The sequence below is a fragment of the Herpailurus yagouaroundi genome, unplaced genomic scaffold (genome assembly GCF_014898765.1).
Source record: "Herpailurus yagouaroundi ecotype Mexico unplaced genomic scaffold, PumYag 29, whole genome shotgun sequence".
NCBI lineage: Eukaryota > Metazoa > Chordata > Mammalia > Carnivora > Felidae > Herpailurus > Herpailurus yagouaroundi.
The window spans coordinates 57,598,839-57,621,249 of NW_024412377.1; the positions used below are offsets into that span (position 1 = coordinate 57,598,839).

Consider the following 22,411-nt stretch of genomic DNA (forward strand, 5'->3'; position numbering starts at 1 on the left):
TAAAACCCATTAAAGATCTACTTGCTTTGATTAAATGGCACCATTTTAAAGGTTAATCAGTGTCATTTTTTATATTTAAAACTTAAAGGTACAGTGCTTCTTACTTACTGAAAATAACTACCAAAAATGGAATGAGAGCAGTCTTTGCAATGCATACTTACTTAAAGTGTGGAATAAATACAGTGTGAATCATTTCTTGGTCAGATCCTATGGGTCAGTATGCTACTAATAATATACATTTTTCTCACTTCTAGCAACTACAAGGTCAGTCCAAGTGTCCTTGTTTATAGTTTCTCCATGCATCTCTATACCAAGCGGTCTGAAAAATACCCCCTCTGTCTGCCCTTTGATTTCTAACAAACTGTGTTGGTAGACCTCTTGCCACCAAAGCAGAAAACTGTGTTCTAGACAAATGGAGAAATACTCTGTTTTTCTTTATGAATGCTATATTCTGATTTGATTTACTCTCTTTTGTATTCTTAATTTATATGTTTAATATCAGCCTGTTCTTTTTGTAAGTAATATTGGGACATCATAGATGAGACTACAGTCATTTTTGACCTTCATCCCCCATCCGAGTCTTCTGTCAGCTTCTCTACTTAGTTTGGTATATATGTAATCATTTTGGTTCTTAGCATAAAAACATCCTTCTGCAGGTAACCATTCATACTTTGCATTTTTTAACCTCTGATGTATCCTAGAGAAGGTGTATTTTGCATTCTTAGTTTATAAGGTGAAACTTACAAAGAAGTGTCCAAATTAGTTTGGGAACTATTGAAAAGAAGAAACTTTTCATAGGCAAATCAATTATTAGTCCGTATTAGTCCTGCAACTATTTAAATGGATTTCTTGGTTTTATTAGATGGTAAGAGAAAGGTTAGTTTCTATTTTCTCTTGAGATCCTGACCATCACCTATCCTGAGATTCTCTGTTGAACAGGACTTTTCCCCATTTGTCTGTATAGAGTGTGATTTCCTTCCTTGTGATTTCTCATCATAGTAAGAACTAGTTGTAAGAACTTTAGTTGTAAGAACTAATTGTGGGGTGATGTTCCTTACCTGGTTGCCTGGAGTTTACTTTCCAATGAGCTACTGTATCAGGCAACAAGCATCCTTTTAATATGATGCACACACACTAATGTTGGATAACTCATGTGTGTTTCATCCCTGGAGAGAGAAAGAAGAAAGACACTATAGCAAAACCTGTATACAGTTTGCTCCTTTTGTGTAGAACCTATTGAAGAAGCAATACCACTTGGATGGTGCTATGCTCTGTGGCTTTGCCACAGATAGAAGAATTCAATAAGAAAAAAATTTTTAAAAATCTAGATGAATTTAATCTGTAATCATGAATAATTATTTGACTATAATTCCCTTGTTTACCAAGTAATTATGGTTTTAAAATCTGTTTGGGTTAGCATTTAGCTTTTCTCCATCCAAGGGAATCATAACATTGATGGAATATCTATCAGCCCATTCTTATGAGCTAAAGTAATTAAAAAATTCTTTATTATTCTCTGTATGATAGTAACCTATAATAAATTTGGAATGAGTTGTTCAAATATTGACTATCAAAGCAGTGTCCTTCTGCTTCTATGAATAAAGGGGGGAGTGAATTTGAAGGGTTTTTTTAAAGCTTTAATGAAACCCAGGACTTTAGAGTTACCATACATTGGAAAAGAAACATCTAAGAGGCTTATGCACAGTGCACATATACAGGACCAACCACAAAATTATATACAAATGTGATACCAGTATTAATCAGACCACAGAAATGAACTTAGGATTCAAACTGCAGAAGCATGAAATTTTAGGAGGGTTCTATTGTAAGTTAAGATTCAGTGCTATTTTCTTTTGATTAAGTTTAAACCAGGAAATCGACCCTTTTGAAAGTGTGCCACATGTCATTACTATATATATGCAAGCAACCATTATAACATGGTGCTGCTGAACAAAAATTGCCATTTGTGGTACTTTTTATCTTGAATTACTTTCTAAATTAGGACAAGGAACTATAAGCAATTAAAAAAACAATCCTTCCAAGAAAATGAGTGCATTGGACCAGAAGATGTCTGAGGTCTTAGTGCTATCATTGTATAATAATTCTAAGACACCTGTTATTCCAGTAAAGATGCTTGGATTTGTTTTCCTTTTAAAATGTTATTTGTGGCTATTTAAAATTTGCAAGTGAAGATGGTGGAGCAGAGATAGGGGTTCTCAGCAGGTACTGGGAGAACAGTGTACTTTTTTTTTTAAGAACCACAATGTTGAAACTACGTAATTACATAGTAACTGTTGACCTTGTAATTACACTGTAAGTACCTGTAGTGACAAGATAAATGCATGGTTATTTCAGTCTTTTAAGCTATAGGGCTATCATGCGACCCTAACAATGTAAGCTACATAGTAATTTATTTGTAGAGTAAATAGTGCTTACCCACAAGTAATACCCACACATGTACAGTGCTTGCTATACAGATCCAGAAAAATGTGGCAAATCAGTGCCCTCTAGGCACTTTTATTAAAATGACATATAAACCACATACATGTATATTTCTAACATTAAGTTATTTGTGGAACATTTGGGGGATTTCATTGCTGCTTTTTGTCCTAAAATTCCCTATTCGCTACAGAAATAGAGGTATAGGTGAGCTGCTTTTAATGATAATTATTTTGTTGTTGTTGTTACAATAGTATGTAACCATATGGTTTGTTAACTGGGAGTCCTCTTGTCCTTACAAGTTTCCTTCATTTAAATAAAGTTGCTTTGGCAAGACATGTACATATATCAAACAACATTTATTTTAATAAGTTTTAAGTGATAATCTATATGGAATGGCTGTAGAAAAGAAATAATAGTTGTGAAGAATTTTCTAAACCATAGATGTTGGCTACTAACACTTATTGAATGTTTATTAAGCCCTCAGACATGATAATTACCCCAAATATTTTCATGTTCACACAAATTCAGATTTCAACAGACTGAATTTGTGACAATTTGATTTTAACCAAGAAGTGAGATGAGTTGTTTTTCAGTCATTTATTCATTCACAGTATTTTTTCAGTCTCTCTGTGAGCCAGATACTGTACTCAGTAGTCGTTAGCAACTATTAGTTTTTATAATGAGAGAGAAGAGTGACAAGTTACTTCAGTCTGCGGTGTAAAAATAATAGCATAGGATGAAATGGGAGTGAATTAAAGTTATATAGTCATGAGAGGAAAGGTGAGGTTGTGATGGAGGAGGAGAATGTTTAGTCTGAGGGGTTATCAAGGTACCAATACCCAGAGACAAAAGTGAAATGGCATGGGAAATTTGAAGCCTCTGTGTCTGGGACTTGGGTTTTGAGGGTGTCAGCTTGTGGAGAGAAGACTCCAGAGACAGACACCATGCCTTGAACAACTTTCTGGTAGGCAGTTTTGATTTCATCTTGTGGTCATTGAAAAATCATTAGAGAATCTAGTCTTCTAGAAGGAGAAGTGGACAATGTGGACAATGCATGAGAATAAGACAATACATCCTTTTGGAAGACGTATTATTAAGGTCACTGCAGGAATCCTGGGGAAAGGTGATGTTGCCCAGAATTTGGCACTTAGGATATTGGTGGCTTCTCTTATATTCTGTCCATGTAGTTCTTTATTCTGAAGTGTTTTGAGTCACTGCCTGTAGTGAATATTCTACATTTGTCTAGGTGCAGTGTAAATGCAAGAAAGGATATAGACCAGTGGCCCTGGAATAACCAGTCTGGAACTGTTAATTGGCCAGGGTTTAGCAAAGATGCTTATAATTGGACCCTGAATGTAATGTATCCTACAGGAATGTTCATAAGTTCTGTAGGTGGAATTTGTCAGCCTGAAGGTGGTTTCAGCTCATGAGACATACTTCAATCTTTCCTTGTCTAAAACATTGAATCATTCAATAAATAAGTCACTGGCACTTTTTCCCCTGTGGCCTCAGTGTTGATCCATTTCCTCTAACCAACCAGAGTTTTCACATGGCATATTTGTTCTTTTGTTGACAAAGGTTTGCAAGTGAACCCCCCTTGGAGAGACTGTATATGTGAACCACTCTGAAGGGCTTATGGGAAGCTATATTGGGACTGTTTTCTTTAGCAACATCAGTGTATGATTGGGAGAAAAAGGGGAAAAAAAATAAAAAAGCAAAAGGCACACTTTTGTTTGGATTCAAATGTCATCTTTGCCTGTGCCACATTTATTTTTATTTTCTCTCTGACAAGGAATGCTAACTTTCCAGGAAAACTCAACTTCTCTAAAACAACAGCCAACACAAACAATTTTTTTAAGGTGTGATTTTCCTTGAGGCTGTGATTTTATCATTTGAAGTGAATGGTGGGTTGAAAAAAAAAAAAGTCTTGGGAGTACACATTTCCTTTACTAAGACATCAGCTTGAATCATGCTTTGGATATTGTGGCTATAGTTTTCCAGGCCTTTGATTCTCAGGAGACCCTGATGTGAGACAAAATGGAAAACTCAATCCACATTCTCTTTGGATCAAATCTCTAGGGGACCTAGGGAAGGTGAGAGAATTTCTGCTTACTGATGACATATTCTAGACAGATATTGTCCCTGAACATATTTGCATTGGCACCTTTTTATACTGGGGCAATGTGGATTTTATGAAATGAAAGCAGTTTTCCCTTTTCTAAAAGGGAGAGAGATCTCTTTCGGGTAGGACATTCTCAAATCAATTATTTTTTAACTCAATGTAGTCAGCTGTACCCTACATGTAGTGGGATTCCCTGATTTTTGTTCATGTCCCTTCCATATTGTAGATAAAAATATTTTTATTTTTTTCACTTCATTTTAAGCATAAATAAATTACTCTATTCTCTCTGTGTGTTAATAGAAATCTTATTCTCTTTGGAGCATTTCGTTTGTGGTTTGAGCTTGAATGGATATCTTCTGCTTATAATATTTGCATTTTTTCTTATAATTTGCACATAAACAATTGACAGGTAAAGCCATTTATGTTCTCCATATATTATGACAAAAGATAAAACTCATTTATAGGTGATGTTTGCATTTTAACCCACTCTTACCGTTTCTTTCATAATCATAAAATGCATCAATGATGGTTATTTAGAAAATCAGTAGAGTATGAGAGATGGAGAATACCCCAAGAATAGAATTACAGTAACATTTATGATCATGTGACACCTTGAATTTCACCCAATACTTCAGTTTTACTTACTCCCTGAACTTTCACTATTAATGATATTCAGGCTGAAAAAAAAAAAAAGGTTGAAATGCCAACATCATATTGGAAGACAAATTTACATTTCATTCCCAACACTGTAATTTAATAAAAGTTTTATGGTGTTTTGGGTACTTAATTATGCTCAAAGCAGGGCTGGAATTTAACAATGCTCCACATACAGAGGAGTCGGTGGTGCTTTATTTGAAAAAGTTCCTTTGAAAGAGCATTGTACTATACGATATACCACATATGCTGCATTTAAAAGACACTTTGGGAAATGATGAATTGCTTAAATTGTAGCTCATTTCGGTTACAGAAAATAAATCCTCATAATTCACTTAAGGTGATTTAAAATACTAGGTTACTAGATTATCAGGCTTTGAAATATTCATTCCTCTCAGAATCACAGCTACGTTAATGTTACTGTGTATGTAATGTATACATTTTAAGTCCAGACATGAGTTTTTTGACTTTTTTTCTAAGTAAGCATTATTAATTCTCCAGGGCACCCTTGGAGATAGTTTTTATCACCCCCTTCCCTCTTCTCTTATCTCATCAGAATCCTGTTGATTAGATCTTTTTAAAGCTCATTGAGAATCATGTTATCCTCCTCTGTTTAAAATTGTTCAAAACCTCCTTTCCCAGTGTTGACTGAATCTAGTCTAAACTGTCATTTACAATTCTGCAGTCTGGCTTCTACCTACTTTCATTTGCATACCTTACATCCCAGCCAAACTCCAGTCCTTCGAACAGGACCCTTTCTCACTCCCTTTGCTTCATGCTGTTCCCTCTGGTAGAATTCTCCCTCTCCTCCCATTTCCACCTGGTGATTTTTTCATCTTTCAAGACTTGGTCCATATGCTACCTCTTTCCCAGACAGTTTTTTTTTTTTCCAGCGTTGGCTTCCTTTTCCATATACTTTATTTTCCTTTACATTTAGACTTACAAGATGTGTTTTTTTTTCCTTATACACATGACATCTCCCTAGTAACTTCCACAAAGATTCTACATCTCACTCATCCCCTGATGCTCTTGTACAGTACCTTGTACATAGTAGCTACTTAAGTCAATGCTTGTAGAATGAATAGATTCACTTTTGGATGAGGTGTTTGTATGTGTTAGGAGTGACTGAATGGTCACACCCCTCTTCCTCCAAATACATTTTACTTAATGTCTCAGTTTAAACTGGTTACAACCTCAAAAATATCAGCTGTAAACTACCACCCATGTCTATCCATGAACTCATCCACCATTAGGAATTCCTAATTGGTTGGAAGTATCAATTTCTCCATCCACTTTAAACAATAGGACATTTAACTTTTATGCTAACCACCTCCTCATTGAGTAGGTTGTATGAGTAACACAGGTATTCCCAAGTATAGCACTTTATTTTGAGAGTCAGTGTTGTTGTTGTTTGTTGTTGTTGTTAATTAACTAACTTTATTTTTAAGAGCAATTTCAGGTTCACCACAAAATTGAGTATACAGCAGAGCGAGAGCCCATAAACTCCCCACATATACATAGTCTCCTTTGCTGTCAACTTCTCAAAGCAGCATGTGTTAAAACTCCACGAACCTGGATTGACCTATTACCACACAAAGTCTGTAAGTTACATTAGAGTTCACTCTTGGTGTTAGACATTCTACGGGTCTTGACAAATGTGTAATGACATTTATCCACCATAATATCATCATGCAGAATAGTTTCACTACCCTGAAAATCCTCTGTGCCCTGCCTATTCATCCTTCTCTCTCCAATCCCTGACAATTACTGATCTTTTTACTGTCTCCATAGTTTGGCCTCTTCCAGAATGTAGTGTGAAGCTTTTCCAGATTCTTTCTGGAATGCATTCTTTCACTTAGCCATTTAACATTCTTCTATGTCTTTCCATGGCTTGATAGCTTCTTTCTTTTTAGTACTGAATAAGATTCCATTGTCTGGATGAACCACCATTTATTCACTTACCGACTGAAGAACATCTTGCTTGCTTCCAAGTTTTGGCAATGATACCTAAAGCTCATGTAAACATTCATTTCAGGTTTTTGTGTGGACATAGTTTTGTTTTCATTGGGGTAAACATGAAGGAGTGTGAATGTCAGGTTGTGATGGTATGGTGAGTACATGTTCAGTTTTGCAAGAAACTGATAAACCGTCTTCCAAAGTGGCTGTACCATTTTACATTCACACCAGCCATGAATTAGATTTCCTATTGTTCCATATTCTCACCAGCATTTGGTAGTGTCACAGTTTTAGATTTTGGCCATTCTAATAGATGTGCAGTAGTGTCTCAATGTTTTAATTTTCAGTTCTCTAATGACATATGCTGTTGAACATTTTTTCATATACTTCCTTGCCATCTGTATATATTCTTTGGAGAGGTGTCTGTTTAGGTCCTTCCCCATTTTTTAAAAATAAAGTGGTCTATTTTCTTATTCTTGAGTTTTAGGAGTTCTTTGGATACTTTGCATAATAGTCTTTTATCAGGTGTGTCATTTGCACATACTTCTTCCCAGTCTATAACTTGTCTAATCATTCTCTTGACATTACCTTTCATAGAGTATGTCTTTAATTTTAATGAAGTCCTGCTTATTAATTATTTCTTTCATGGATCACGCCTTTGGTGTTGTATGTGAAAAGTCACATCCATACCTAAGTACTTCTAGGTTTATACTATGTAAGCCTAGGAGTTTTATAGTTTTATGTTTTCCCATTAGCTCTATGATCATTTTGATTTAACTTTGAAGGGAGTAAGATCCAGGTCTAGGTTCTTTTACTGCATATGAGGTACAGTTTTTCTAGTACCATTTGTTGAAAAGATTGTCTTTGCTCCATTGTTAAAAATTAATTAGCTATTTTATATGAGTCTATTTCTGGGTTTTCTATTCTGTTCCACTGATCTGTTTGTCGGTTCTTTCACCAATGCCACAGTGCTCTGATTACTTTAACTTAGATAATATTTTGGTTGGAATTCCATTGATTCTCTAGAACAAGTTGGGAAGAAATGACATCTTGACAGCATTGAGTCTTCCTACCCATGAACATTGAATATCTCCTCATTCATTTAGGTCTTCTCTGATATATTTTAATTAGAACTTTGTAATTTTTCTCATATAGCTCTTATACATATTTTGTTAGATTTATACTTAAATATTTAACTTTTGGGGGGTGATAACGTAAATGGTATTGTGTTTTTAATTGCAAATTTCAGTTATTATTTGCTGGTATTTAGTAAAATGATGGACTTCTGTATATTAATCTTATATTCTGCAGCCTAGCTATAATCATTTATTGGTCCTAGGGATTTTTTTGTTGATTCATTTGTATTTTCTGCATAGATGATCATGTCATCAGTGAACACAGTTTTATTTCTTCCTTTCCAAACTATAGAACTTTTTTTTTCTTGTCTTACTGAATTATCTAAGACTTCTAGTATGATGTTCCAAAGGAATGGTCAGAAGGGATGTTCTTGCTTTGTTCCTGATCTTAGTGGGGATGCTTCAAGTTTCTCACCATTATTATGATATTAGTTGTAGGGTTTTTGTAGATATTCTTTGTCAAGTAGAAGAAATTCTCCTTTATTCCTAGTTTGCTGATTTTATGATGCATGAATGTTGGATTTTGTCAAATGCTTTATCTGCATTTATTGATACGATCATGTGATTTTTTTTTCTTTAATCCATCAGTGTGAGAGATTAAACTAATGGGGTTTTGAATATTGAACCATCCTTGCATACCTGGATGAATCCCATTTCATGTGGTATACTATTCTTTTTATATATTGTGGATTCATTTTGCCAATATTTTGTTGAATATTTTTGCATCTATGCTCATGAGCAATATCAGACTGTACTTTTCTTTTTTGTAACGTCTTTGTCTGATATTTGTATTGGGGTAATATTGGCCTCATAGAGTAAGTGAGGAAGTACTTACTCTGATTACATTTTCTGTAAAAGATTGTGGAGAATTAGTATAATGTCTTTCATAAATGTTTTAATGAATTCAACAGTGAATCTATTAGGGCCTGGAGTTTTCTGTTGGAAGGCTGTTAATTATGGACTCAGTTGCTGTAACATAGATCTATTCAGACTGTATATTTTTCATGTGTGTCTGAGTTTTGGTAGATTGTGCCTGTCAAGGGATTGGTTCATTTCATATAGGTTATCATATTTGGGAGCATATTTTTATTCATATTATTGCTTTATCTTTTCAATGTCCATAGGATCTGTAATGATATCCCCTTTCATTTCTAATGTTAGTAGTTTGGGTCTTCTCTCTTATTTTCTTAGCTAGCATGGCTAGAGACTTACTGACATTACTGATTTTTTAAAAAAACAGGCTTTTGGTTTAGTCGATTTTCTCTACTGATTTCCTATTTTCAGTATTTGTTTAAACTCTAATTTTATTTATTTATTTCTGTTTACTTATAATTTTATTTGCTCTTCTTTTTATAGTTTTCTAAGGAAGCTTAGATTATTGGTTTTAGATCTTTCTTCTTTTCTAATATATACATTCAGTGTTACAAATTTTAGTTTAAACATTTTTTGTTGCCCTTGGAAATTTTGATAAGTTGCATTTTCATCTTCATGTAATTCAAAATCAAGTTGACCCTGGAACAACACAGGTTTGAGCTGCATAGGTCCACTTATATGTGGATATTTTGTTTTTTTGACAGATACAGTACAATATTGCAAATGTGTTTTTTCTTATGATTTTCTTAATAACACTTTGTTTTCTCTAGCTTACTTTATTGTAAGAATACAGATTATAATAGATATAATACAGAAAGTATGTGTTAACCAACTGTTCATGTTAAGTTATGTTACATTACATTATGTTATGATGTTATGTTATGTTATGTTATGTTATGTTATGTTATGTTAGGCTTCCAGTTAACAGTTGGCTATTAGTAGTTAAGTTTTCAAGGTATCAAAACTTATATAATGATTTTCAACTGGGTGAGGAGCCAGTGCCCCTAACTGTGTGGTGTCCAAGGATCACCGTACTTTTCAATTTCTCTTAATATTTTTTTCTTTGACCCAGGTGTTATTTAGAGGTGTCTTATTTAATATCCATGTATTTTGGGTTTTTCCAGTTATCTTTGTGTTCTGATTTCAAGTTTAATTCCATTTTGGTATGGGGAAAGACATTGTATGTTTTCTCTTCTTTTAAATTTGTTAGCTGGTGACCCAGTATGTGGTCTTTGTGAATGTTCCATGTGAGCTTGAGAGCAAGGTGTAATCTGCTCCTGTTAAGTGAAGTAGTCTATAGATGTCCATTATAAATAGTTGATTGATAGTGCTGTTGAGTTGAACTATATCCCTGCTGATTTTTTGCCTGCTAGATCTGTCCATTTCTGAAGGATGTTAAATCTCCAACTATAATAGTGGATTAATCTCCTTGCAGCTCTAACCAGTTTTTGTCATGTATTTTGATGCTCTCTTGCTCTACACTTCACATGTTGATCCTTTTATTAGTATGTAATACCCTTCTTTATCCCTGGCAACTTCCTTGCTCTGAGGTTTCTTCTCTTCCTCTGTCTGAAATTCATATTACTATCGGGAATCTGTTGTGATTAGCATATTAACATGGTATATCTTTCCACATATTTATTTTTGATATGCATATTGTAAAAACCATATAGTTGGCTTTTATTTTTTGATTCACTCTGACCATTTCTGTCTTTTAATTTGTGTATTTAGACCAATTACTTTTAAGGTAACGATTACTATAGTCGATTAATATATATTCTATTTGTTATTTTCTATTTGTTGCTATTATTCTTTATTTCTATTATTGTCTTCAACATTTGTCTGCATTTTGTGGTTTTAATTGAACATTTGTATAGTTTCCTTTCCTTTCTTACCATATTAATTGTGACGTTCTTTTCACATTATTGTTTTAGTGGTTGCCCTAGAGTTTGCAGTATACATTTACAAAATCCAAGTCCACTTTCAATTAACTCCATGTCCTTTTATGAGTATTGTGAGAACCTTAAAAATATATATTTATAATTCCTTCATCCAGTTCCTTATGTCACTGTTGTCATTCATTTACTTATACATAAGCTTACATAAGGAACAAAATACATACATATGTATATATATATGTATATATACATAAGGAACAAACTACATACATATATACATATATACATAAAAGTATACGTAAGTACATTTTTGCTATTATTATTTTGAAAAAACTGTTATTGATCAATTTAGAATAAGGATATTAAATTTTTACTTTATTTTCATTTATTCATTCTTTAATTCTTTTCTTCTTATGTAGATCCATGTGTCTAACCTATATCTTTTTGTTTCTCTCTGAACATTTGTTTCTCTCTTTTAACATTTCTTACAAGGCAGGTCTACTGGTGGCAAATTCTCTAACTTTTTGTTTGACAAAGTTTTTAGTTCTCCTTCATATTTGAAGGATAATTTTGCGGATTATGAAATTCTATATTGTTTTTTGTTTCTTCTCAAACATCAAGTATTTCACTCTAATTCATCCTTTAATGGTTTCTGTGGGGATGTTGGATGAAATCCTTATTGCTCCTGTATAGGTAGAGTGTTTTTTTTTTTTTTTCCTTTCCTCTATCCTCTTTCAAGATTTTTTTCTTTATCTTTGATTTTCTGAAGTTTGAACATTATATGTCTAAGTGCAGTTTTTTGGTCATTTATTCTGTTTGGTATTTTCTGAGTTTCTTGAATCTGTGGTTTGGTATGTGACATTAATTTGGGGAAATTCTTAATTATTGTTTCTTCAAGTATTCTTCTTTTCTCTTTTTTTTTGTTATTCCCATTACACGTATGTTATGCCTTTTTAATTGTCCCCCAGTTCTTAGATATTCTTTTATTTATTTATCATTTTTCCTAGTCTTTTATCTTTGTGCTTTTTAATCTTCAAGTTTCAATTGTCATATCCTCAAGTTTAGAAATTCTTTCCTCAGTTGGGTCCAGTGTGCTAATGAGCTAGTCAATAGCATTCTTCATTTATGTTAGTGTTTTTGATTTCTAACATTGCATTCTAATTCTCTTAGAATGCCCACCTTTTTGCATACCTGATTCATGTATTTTTGCATATTGTCTATGTTTTCCATGAAAAATTTTAGCATGTAAGTCATAATTTTAAAAAGTTGTGGTTTAATAATTCTAACATTGTTGCCATGTCTAACTCTGGTTCTGATGTCTATTTAATCTCTTGAATATCTTCTAACCTTTTAGTATGTCTTTTTTTTTTTTTTTAAAGGGAGACATAATGTACTGGATAAAAGGGACTGTGGTAAATCTTTTTTTTTTTTATTTTTTTTCAACGTTTATTTATTTTTGGGACAGAGAGAGACAGAGCATGAACGGGGGAGGAGCAGAGAGAGAGGGAGACACAGAATCAGAAACAGGCTCCAGGCTCTGAGCCATCAGCCCAGAGCCGGATGCGGGGCTCGAACTCACGGACCGCGAGATCGTGACCTGGCTGAAGTCGGACGCTTAACCGACTGCGCCACCCAGGCGCCCCTGCTAGTGTAGTAGTAGAGTTTTAGGGGAGAGGGAGTGTTCTATGATTCTGTGATTAGGTCTTTATAAACTCAGACTGTGAATTTCACCAGTGCTTCTCAGGTTTCCCATCTTAGGTGGAACAGGATGGCTAGAGAGGGCTGGAGGTGTGTATTTCCTTCTGTTCACATGGAAGCCTGTGAGGGCCGGAGTTGGGTATTTCTCTTTCCCTACATGGGAGGCTAGAGGAGACTAAAATTGGTTTGTTTCCCTTCCCACAGATAAATTAGGCTCTGATAGACCCCTGCCAGGTTAAGCTTTGGTAAAATACTTTCTCTTGAGGTCAGGCCTTGTTAAGAAGTACAGAATGCCCTGCAATATTTCAAAATGGTTCCTTTTATTTTCCCTTGGTAGAAGCCAAAAACATTTTTCTGCTATATTCACTGTGAGAACTGATAGAGCTCCTAGAGATAAACCTCACAAAGGTGTGTGAGGCTCTTTATGATTGAGTGCCCTGAAATTTTCAACTCTGAGACTTATCCACACTGAGCCTCCAGGAATTTGTTGATTGCAGTCAGATATTCTAATCCTGGCACTGGTTCCCATGGAAATTTCTTATTGTGGGTTTCTGGTCTGGTAAATTGTGATTCTCTGTATCTGCTTGTCTGTTTTTCTAATTTTTGAGGACAGTGGTTTGACCTTTGACCTCACTCTCTGATATATGTAAGAAGAGATGTGATCTTTCTTTCAGTTTGTTCAGATTTTTACTTGATGTTAGAATAGAGTGGTTACTTTTAAAGAACTTACATACCAGAAAGGAAACTGGAAGTTGAAAATCAATTTTTAATTTTTGTTGAGGCTATCATTGTTTGAGATATGACTGCTATCTGTGCTCTTAAAATGAGAGAAATATTTTGTTGAAAGTATTGTATTTTCAGAATTTCATAGAACTTCTTAGCTATCACAAGTAATTTTAATAACAGGTTAATGAATAATAATCACAATAAATATAATAAATAGAAGAATTTAGTTGAAACTAGTCATTTGAGATTTTTATTTGAGTCATATGAACAGTTTCTAAAAAATACGGAGAACCATGACCTTGACATATAGCTATAGATGAATTACGGGATGTAAGCTATTTGAGAGTAAAGAGTTGGATATGTGATAGGTATTCTATAAATACTTATTGAGTGATCAACTGATTGACTGATAAATGCCTATGTTAAATGTCACTTATCCAATGGTACAATACATACTTTTTTTCTATAAACTCTAGTAATTAAAATGTGTTATGGGGCCCCTGGGTGGCTCAGTCCAAATTTTGATTTCAGCTTGGGTCATGATTTCACAGTTGTAAAATCAAACTCCACATCTGGCTCTGCACTGACAGTACAGAACCTGTTTGGATTCTCTCTCTTCCTCTCTTTCTGCCCCTCCCCTGCTGGTGCTCGCTCTCTCTCTAGCACGCTGTCTCTCAAAATAAATAAACATTAAAAATGTGTTAAAAGAAGCACAGCTCTAAATAGCTATTAGTATTACGTGCATTCTTTCCCTTAGAAGGTACAAAATTTTGCCTTTTACCTTCTAGACCATTTAAGACTATGTAGTCCTACACTTTTCAAACTGGGCTGAGGTAACTGTGTGAACTTCAGCAAATTTATTTGGGAACTATGAGATAGTATAAATATTTAAAGGAAAGCCAGTAATGTCTGCTTAAACTACTACTATTAAGCTGTTTGGGCCTAACTACTGAAAAACTGAAACTGTTACATAATTCTCTTGTCCTGGGGCACCATAAAATTATTATCAAGACACTAATGGTACCATGAACTAAGAATGTTTGGGGACCTCTGCTATAATCTATCATCAGAATACAAGTATATGGCATATCAGTCAGGAAAGTCAAGACTGGAACTTGCTTATCATAATTAAAACATATAAAATGCTGTGGGAATAAATATATGGACCTCACCTTAGTAGAATAATAATGGATAATTTAGGAGTATAGGTAGTAATTCATCAGATGCTGACTTCAGAAACTTTATGTCAGCTCTTTAGAATTAGTAATACATTGGTCAATAGAGATAATATTGAACAAGGACTATTATGTTGCCACGCACCCATACAAATATATTTGTCTCTTTATACAGTTATTGCCAATTACAATAATACTGGATTATATTTAACAATTTTACTGCCAGATGAGGCAGAAAATGAAAGGTCATGCTTTGTGGTGGGCTATATAAACAGTGTCCATACATACAAATACACAAACATAAATATGTCATGCTCTGAGGAAGTTGATAACTGAAAGCAAACACTGGCTACACATGGGATTTGATAATCGTTGAATGCTGGTTGAAGGTAGTGAATGTTTTGTGTCTTTGTTGTTGTTGTTTATTTTTTTTTCACAAAGAACATAAATTTGATATATAAATTCATGAATGACTGATGCATATTATGTTATCAGATTTCTAAAAGTATTCAAAGAAATCTTACATACTAAAATTTTTATCATATGCACATTGGTCCTTGTTTTAACTTAGAATTATTTTATGACCTTTTCCTGGGAATAAATGTATCAACCAATGTTGCCCAAAAGAAAAATAAGTCCACATAGAAATATAATGTCTGTGGGGCGCCTGGGTGGCACAGTCGGTTAAGCGTCCGACTTCAGCCAGGTCACGATCTCGCGGTCTGTGAGTTCGAGCCCCGCGTCGGGCTCTGGGCTGATGGCTCAGAGCCTGGAGCCTGTTTCCGATGCTGTGTCTCCCTCTCTCTCTGCCCCTCCCCCGTTCATGCTCTGTCTCTCTCTGTCCCAAAAATAAATAAACGTTGAAAAAAAAAATTAAAAAAAAAAGAGTCTTTAAAAAAAAGAAATATAATGTCTGATAGAAATATCAATATGGGCTACATATATAATTTAAAATTGTATAGTACCCACACTTTAAAAAAGGATAAAAAGAAATACATGAAATCAATTTTAGTAATATATTGCATTAAACTTGTGTATTAATATATTAATATTATTGCATTAAAATATTGCAAGTAATATATTGCAAGTAAAATATTGTAAGTAATATATTGCATTAAAATAATATATCTAAAACATTATAATTTAACATGTAATCAACATAAAAATTATTAATAAAGTATTTTATATCTTAGTTTTCATACTGAGTCTCTGAAATTCAGTGTGTATTTTTTTACATTCAGTACCCATCATTTTGGACTAGCTGCATTTTGAAAGCTTAATGGCTACCATATTGGACAGCATAGGTATGAAATATCTAATAGAATCACTTGTCGCTGCTTGTTAATAATTCAGTTTCTGGACCTACCTCACAGTTTTCTGGGTTTTTTAAAAATTTTCTTTAATGTTTATTTTATTTTTGAGGGAGACTGCAACCAGGGAAGGAGAAGAGAGAGAGGGAGACACAGGATCCGAAGCAGGCTCTGGGCTCCAAGCTGTCAGCACAGAGCCCAACACAGTGCTCAAACTCACAAACTGCGAGATCATGACCTGAGCTGAAGTCAGACACTTAACTGAGTCACCCAGACACCCCTAGACCTAACTCACGGTTATTGAATCAGAATCTCTTAGGGAGAGCCTCGTGATCTAAAATTCTAAATTTTCCCAGCAGATTCATTTACATTTTAACATATTTGAACCATTTTACTTCTTTTTAAAGCAAAATTTTTAATGTTTATTTATTTATTTATTTATTTATTTATTTATTTATTTATTTATTTATTTTGAGAGAGAGAAAGAGCTCAGGCAGGGGAGGGGCAGAGACAGAGGAAGAGAGAAACAATCCCAAGCATGCTCCGTGCTGCCAGCGCAGAGCCAAATGCGGGCTCAAACTCAAAAACGGTGAGATCATAACCTGATCTGAAACCAAGAGTCAGAAGCTTAACCAACTGAACTACCCAGGCGCCCCGAGAACCATTTTACTTCTAAGAGTGGTAAATTATCAATCCCTTTCCATGTTCTCTTACATGCCGAGACCCCTCCCCCGTCACACACACACATTTGTGTTAATCTCCCTGGGAGAGAGAGTAAATACTCTTGCTTTCTTCTCCCCCTTCACAAATATGTGGAGGCAAAAAAGAAAAAAAAAAAAAAGTGTGTTGACCACAGTGATAAGAAAAGGCAAGTCATGTAACAATGTATAAATGGAAGGAATACTAACAATGGGAAAAAAATGAAGACGTGCACAGTGTTTAATGTGGCATGGTTCTTATATGGTTAGTGTGTCATCCTTTTTTTATTTTTTTGATGTCATATGGTGAGAAAATAAACCCTAATCCTCTTTATACATGTAGTTATTGTTGGAAATGTATAGGTTGGTAGAAAGAATTCATTTGTTTTCTCGAAAGAGTTCAAATTCCCAGAATGTCTGCTAGCAAGAGCAGCATCTTGGCCATGCTCAGCTGCTACTACTCCTGAAGTTGGGCCATTCTGTTCTCGTCAGTTGGCGGCTACCTAATGGGATTTACAATGGACACAGATAATTTAACAGGCACAATTTATTATACCCCTTTTTTTTTAGAGTTAAAGCATTTTCAGTCAATTTTATGCTTAAGGGTTGATGAAACATTACTCAATACCTCCTAGATGGGTTTGGGACACTCAGAGAAATGGTAAGGATGGTCATAATATTTTTTCTCGCAGGGATAATTGATTATCACATCCCCAGGAGTGACAAATGGTAATGAAAGTAAAAGAAGTGAGTAAAAATATTAATGTCTCCAAAGAATCACTCAGTCACTTTTCTAGAGGCAGGTGACTTTTTACACAGTTTCTATTGGTGAAGCAAATACAAACTGAATTCTTGTGTTAAATGTGTTTACTTTTGCACCAAAAACAGTAATACCGACAGTGTGTTTCAATTAAAAGGAACCCTGGAGCAAAAATGTGTTCCAGTCAGGGGTAGAAGCAGAGTGTATCATTATCTCGTAGGCACAGCAGTCAAGATAATGAACAGCTAAGAAGACTGGACAATGGAAGGTGAAGTATGACTTGTCATGAAACTGTCAATAGACTCTGAGCTCACTTTCTATTAGTAGGTGCCGTGAAATTGCAGACATGTGCTGAGCAGCTCAAGAAAAAACTAAAGTAAAAGCGATCCGATAGTACTTAGTAATTTTAAGCCCGATTTAATATTTTGCCATTGTTATCAAAAGCCTTAAATCAATGATTTCAATGTTTAATTCCTCTTATTCTGAGTTGATGGCCTGTGTTTATCCTCCATTGCCTTGACCTTGAGACAGAAATTCCTCAGGTACTTTTCCTTTGAGGGGATTTTTTTTTTTTTTTTTTTTTTTGGTTGTGCTTCTTTAGTATGTAGTGTAAGATTTGAATAAGGGTTGGAATTCTGTCCCTGCTAAGGGGCAATAGGATATTTTATAAATTATAGGAGAGATGGGCTGAAGATGTATTAGGTTTGTATAAAAATGGGTTCCTGCTGAACTGAGTCCAGTGTAAACATCCTCAGTGAATAAAGCTGGATAGCAGGTAGGTCAAAATAATCTTAGAAGAGAATCAAGTTGGATGTCAAATGAAAAAAATCACTAATACTATAAATCCAAGAACATACATCAAAAAACAATTCATGTCTGGTGACAGAGGGATCAAGAAATTTAAAGTATAACTATATCTTATTCATTAATTCTTTCATTTGACACATATTTGGATACCCACTTCATGCTGGGTGTTGCTCTAGGTCCTGGGGACAGGTGAATGATAAGCAAGGCCTCTGCGTGGATGTAGGGAGACAGATAAGAGATGGATAAACAAATGGACACAATAATTTCACATAGCGATAAGGGAGATGGGGAAGATGGAACAGAGAGACGGGGAGAGTGCTGGGGGTCCAGGGCAACTGCTCAATGACATCCTTGCCAAACAGAATATTTTCATCACGGGGAAGAGGAAGCTAGAAGAAGGGAGAAGATGCAAAAAGAAGTTACAATCTTCCTAGCTTTCTCCTTAATGCTTAAATTCAAACTCCTTCCCCTAAAAAGAGTCAGAACCCCTCCTGGGCATAGATGCTGACATCTTTTGTAGGAGGTCTAGTGGTTTCTTCCTCCCCAGATCTGCCTGAAGTGTACAATCGGTGGACACGTTGTACCTTTCTGTAAAGTGTCCCTGGGTTCTTTCATTTCTTTTGGTTCCTACGTAAGAATCTCTCTGCCCTCACATTAGAGAGCCTGCTGTCTGTACTAGAGCCACGTATCAACACTGCTGAGACAAAACCTTGTCCCTTACAGATTCTTTTTTTTTTTTAATTTTTTTTCAACGTTTATTTATTTTTGGGACAGAGAGAGACAGAGCATGAACGGGGGAGGGGCAGAGAGAGAGGGAGACACAGAATCGGAAACAGGCTCCAGGCTCTGAGCCATCAGCCCACATCCCGACGCGGGGCTCGAACTCACGGACCGCGAGATCGTGACCTGGCTGAAGTCGGTCGCTTAACCGACTGCGCCACCCAGGCGCCCCCCTTACAGATTCTTTGTACACCAAATGTCCAGTGCCAGGCACAGGGTAGACACTATAAATATTTTCTGTGTGAAACAAAGAATGGAAAGAAAGTCTCAAAAAGTCAAGCTGTTAAGTCATGTTTTCATGAATAGTTCCTGAATATACTGGCAGGATTTACCATGATGAAGGTCTAGAACAGATTTGAAGAAAATTAGCAAGTGTGTTTTAAAATTCCTGAATCTTGGGGCACCTGGGTGGCTCAGTTGGTTAAGTGTTCGACTTCAGTTCAGGTAATGATCTCGCAGTTTGTGAGTTCGAGCCCCGCTTTGGGCTCTGTGCTGACAGCTTAGAGCCTGGAGCCTGCTTCGGATTCTGTGTCTCCCTCTCTCCCTGCCCCTTCCTCACTCCTGCTCTCTCTCTTTCTCTCTCTATCAAAAATAAAGTGAACATTAAAAAAAAATTAAAGTTTCTGGGTCTCAACCTTAGAGACTCATTCGGAAGATGTCATGATATCTGTGCCTATGATATTTTTGTTTTACTTTCTCCAGTTGAATTTTAGCAGTAAGTTGTTTCACTAGTACTATTAGACTAGGGAAGGAGGCAAGGAAGAAATGAAGATTTACTCTTTCCATGGCTTCCTTGACTTTTGTTGTCTGTTTACCCTAATTTACTAATTTGCCTTTTAGTGAGTGGTGTATCTAAATGTAGCCAAACAAGCAAGATTTTTCTTACTGTACTTAAGAATTTAGCAGATAATGTGAAGGTAAATTTTGTTGTTTAAATTAAAAATTTGGGAGCCAAATGGGGAAAGATGCGGGTCTTCTCTGGAAACTTGGTACAAAATCTGTCCATCCATACCAGCTCGCCTGCCTACAATGAGATCAGTTCTCTTAATAGCCAGTAAGTTAGACACATTGAAGCATATTTAATAGTGTATATGTTCACACACTGAAAGATTTGGATAGTTAGGATTTCAGATTAGAATTCCACTTTTCCCCCCTATTAAATGCCAGCCGGGCTACTTGCATTACTGACTGTGGTTATGTTTGAATGTAAATGGGGGACATCTGGCGATATCAGGAGATCAAACGTTGGGAGTCTGCGTGATGACTCTCATCTGTTTGTCACCCAGCAGGTGTAATGGATGGCAGGCATGTGGGCTCTTTGCCCAAGTTAATGTACAGACCTAATATTTCGAGGGGAGAAGTTTTTAATTTGCAATTTTAGAGGATCACAGCTCAAGATAGATGTTTCGGGGTGGGGGCAGGTGGAGTAGATATTTTCCATAGCACCAATTTCTTGAGTAAAATCACCGCTTTCTAGCCTACAGGCATTTCCCTTGTCCCGTTTCAACAAACTTCCTCAGCCCAATTTGTTATTCAAAAATTTATGGAAAATGTATGTTAAAGTGAAAAGGGTACATTGTGCAGAAAAGGGAAGCAGCTTGTAAGCATATCATTATGCGTGAGCCATGGGGCCCACAGATGGCACTTCTACTCAGAAACGAGAGTAGTGCCAAAAGCTAAACTCTAAATACATTTAAATCACATATCTTTACTTAAAAATGGAGTATTTTGGAAGGAAAAGCAGATGATATTTAAGTACACAAGTGGTATTCTTTTGTTCCTCATATAATAGAGCCCTTTACAAAAGTCCTTGCCTTCTAAGTGTGCAGTAAGCCTTTGATGCCTCAAATTCCCCAGAGGATTTAGTCGCGGTGCATGGCTCAGTTCTTAATAGGATTAACCATTGAGGTAGTACCTTGCGAGGAGAACGACTCTTCAAGTATCCTTACAGTTATTGAAAATTAAAGGATTTGTTTTGATTACTATGTTCAATGCTAACAGCAAACCTTTGTTTTGCACATTAGAAATAGTAACAAAAAATTATCATGACATACGGACTTCTTATTTTAATTGAAAATAAATTTAGTTCTTAGACTGTGCCAATCTTTAATTAATTGGGGGAGGCTAACGCCAAGGGATAAAACATTTGTTTGCTACTTAATATAACTATTTGGGGGAAATCTATGTTTTTTAATGTAGTAATCATGCTGATTTCTTGTTTGGAGGGTGTTTCTATTTACACTTAAAGGAAAAATTAAATTTTCACGGGCAGAGTTCAGGTTGGTGATACTAACACGGTAAATAACCTGGTTTTTGTTTTGTTTCGGTTTTTTTGTTTGTTTCTTCTTTTTCAAGAGAGGCATTGATTCTACTACCACCTTATACAATGAGTATTTCACCTCTGAACTTGATTGTGAATATGCATCCTCAATTTTTATTGATGCCATTAGATCTGACAGCACTATGATTAAAACAAGCATTACTTGTATTTAAAATTACTTGTATTAAAAACTTAGCACATAACCTTTTATTTTAATATTCTAACAGCTTCACCTATTTAATGACTGTACTTTTAGGAAATCCAAAAGTACAATTTTTCTGTATGACCTTTGGTATATGGGATCTTTAATTTTCAAAATATTGCAAACACATGTTATTTCCTGGTTTCTCTCCCTCCTTTTGCATTCTCTGATTCTGAAGTGCTGAATATGGAATAAATCTCTTCCAATTCTAATGATCTGTACTGAGTTGATGTGTATGTATGTATGTGTGCACAAGTGTGCATATGTACACACCTCTGTATAAGTACTGTTAGTGGAGGGGATAAATATGAACTATTTTTTAAAGAAATGCAATTTCCTTATTTTCAGCCAACCCCAAGTAAAAGATAGTGATGGCTGATAATGTGATGACAAATAGAAGTCCACTGGCAGTTATTCTTAATAGAAATATATAAATCAGTTATAAGTTTTAGTAAACTGATCATTTCAAACTGAGTGCTGATAAAGTGCTTCAAAAGTGTTTTTATGCCAGTGGGATGGATTGCTGTATTGATTCTTGCAAAACAAATTCCTACTTGTCTTTACTGTGAAAATTTATCATAGACCAGCACTGGTCATTGTCCATGTATTTGGCAACCAAATTCCTTATAAACCGAGCACCCCAAGATTTTTCCTTTGGTTCCTTTTGTAGTTTTATAGCTTTTGGTGGAATGCTATGGCTATTTGTATTCTATGGTTATTCAGCATTCCAGACCATGCTCTCACTGGTGATGGCTGTTGATACAAAGTTTTAGGTGCTTGGCTCACTTGATCACTTGTTTATGTGTTACCTTGAGTAATCCTCCCTGAGTGGTGAGGATGTAGGACCATGAGTG

General features: G+C 35.2%; 1 protein-coding gene and 1 long non-coding RNA gene across 13 annotated transcripts in view; one reads left to right on the plus strand and one right to left on the minus strand.

Moving 5' to 3' along the window:
- TENM2 (teneurin transmembrane protein 2) overlaps window positions 1-22,411 on the plus strand; it is a 1,969,530-nt gene that overhangs the window by 785,508 nt on the left and 1,161,611 nt on the right. The window lies entirely within an intron of this gene.
- LOC121010578 (uncharacterized) overlaps window positions 1-22,411 on the minus strand; it is a 43,959-nt gene that overhangs the window by 5,596 nt on the left and 15,952 nt on the right. The window contains exon 2 of the long non-coding RNA XR_005781265.1: window positions 1,059-1,166. This is a non-coding gene — a long non-coding RNA (uncharacterized LOC121010578). The remainder of the gene's footprint in view (window positions 1-1,058; window positions 1,167-22,411) is intronic.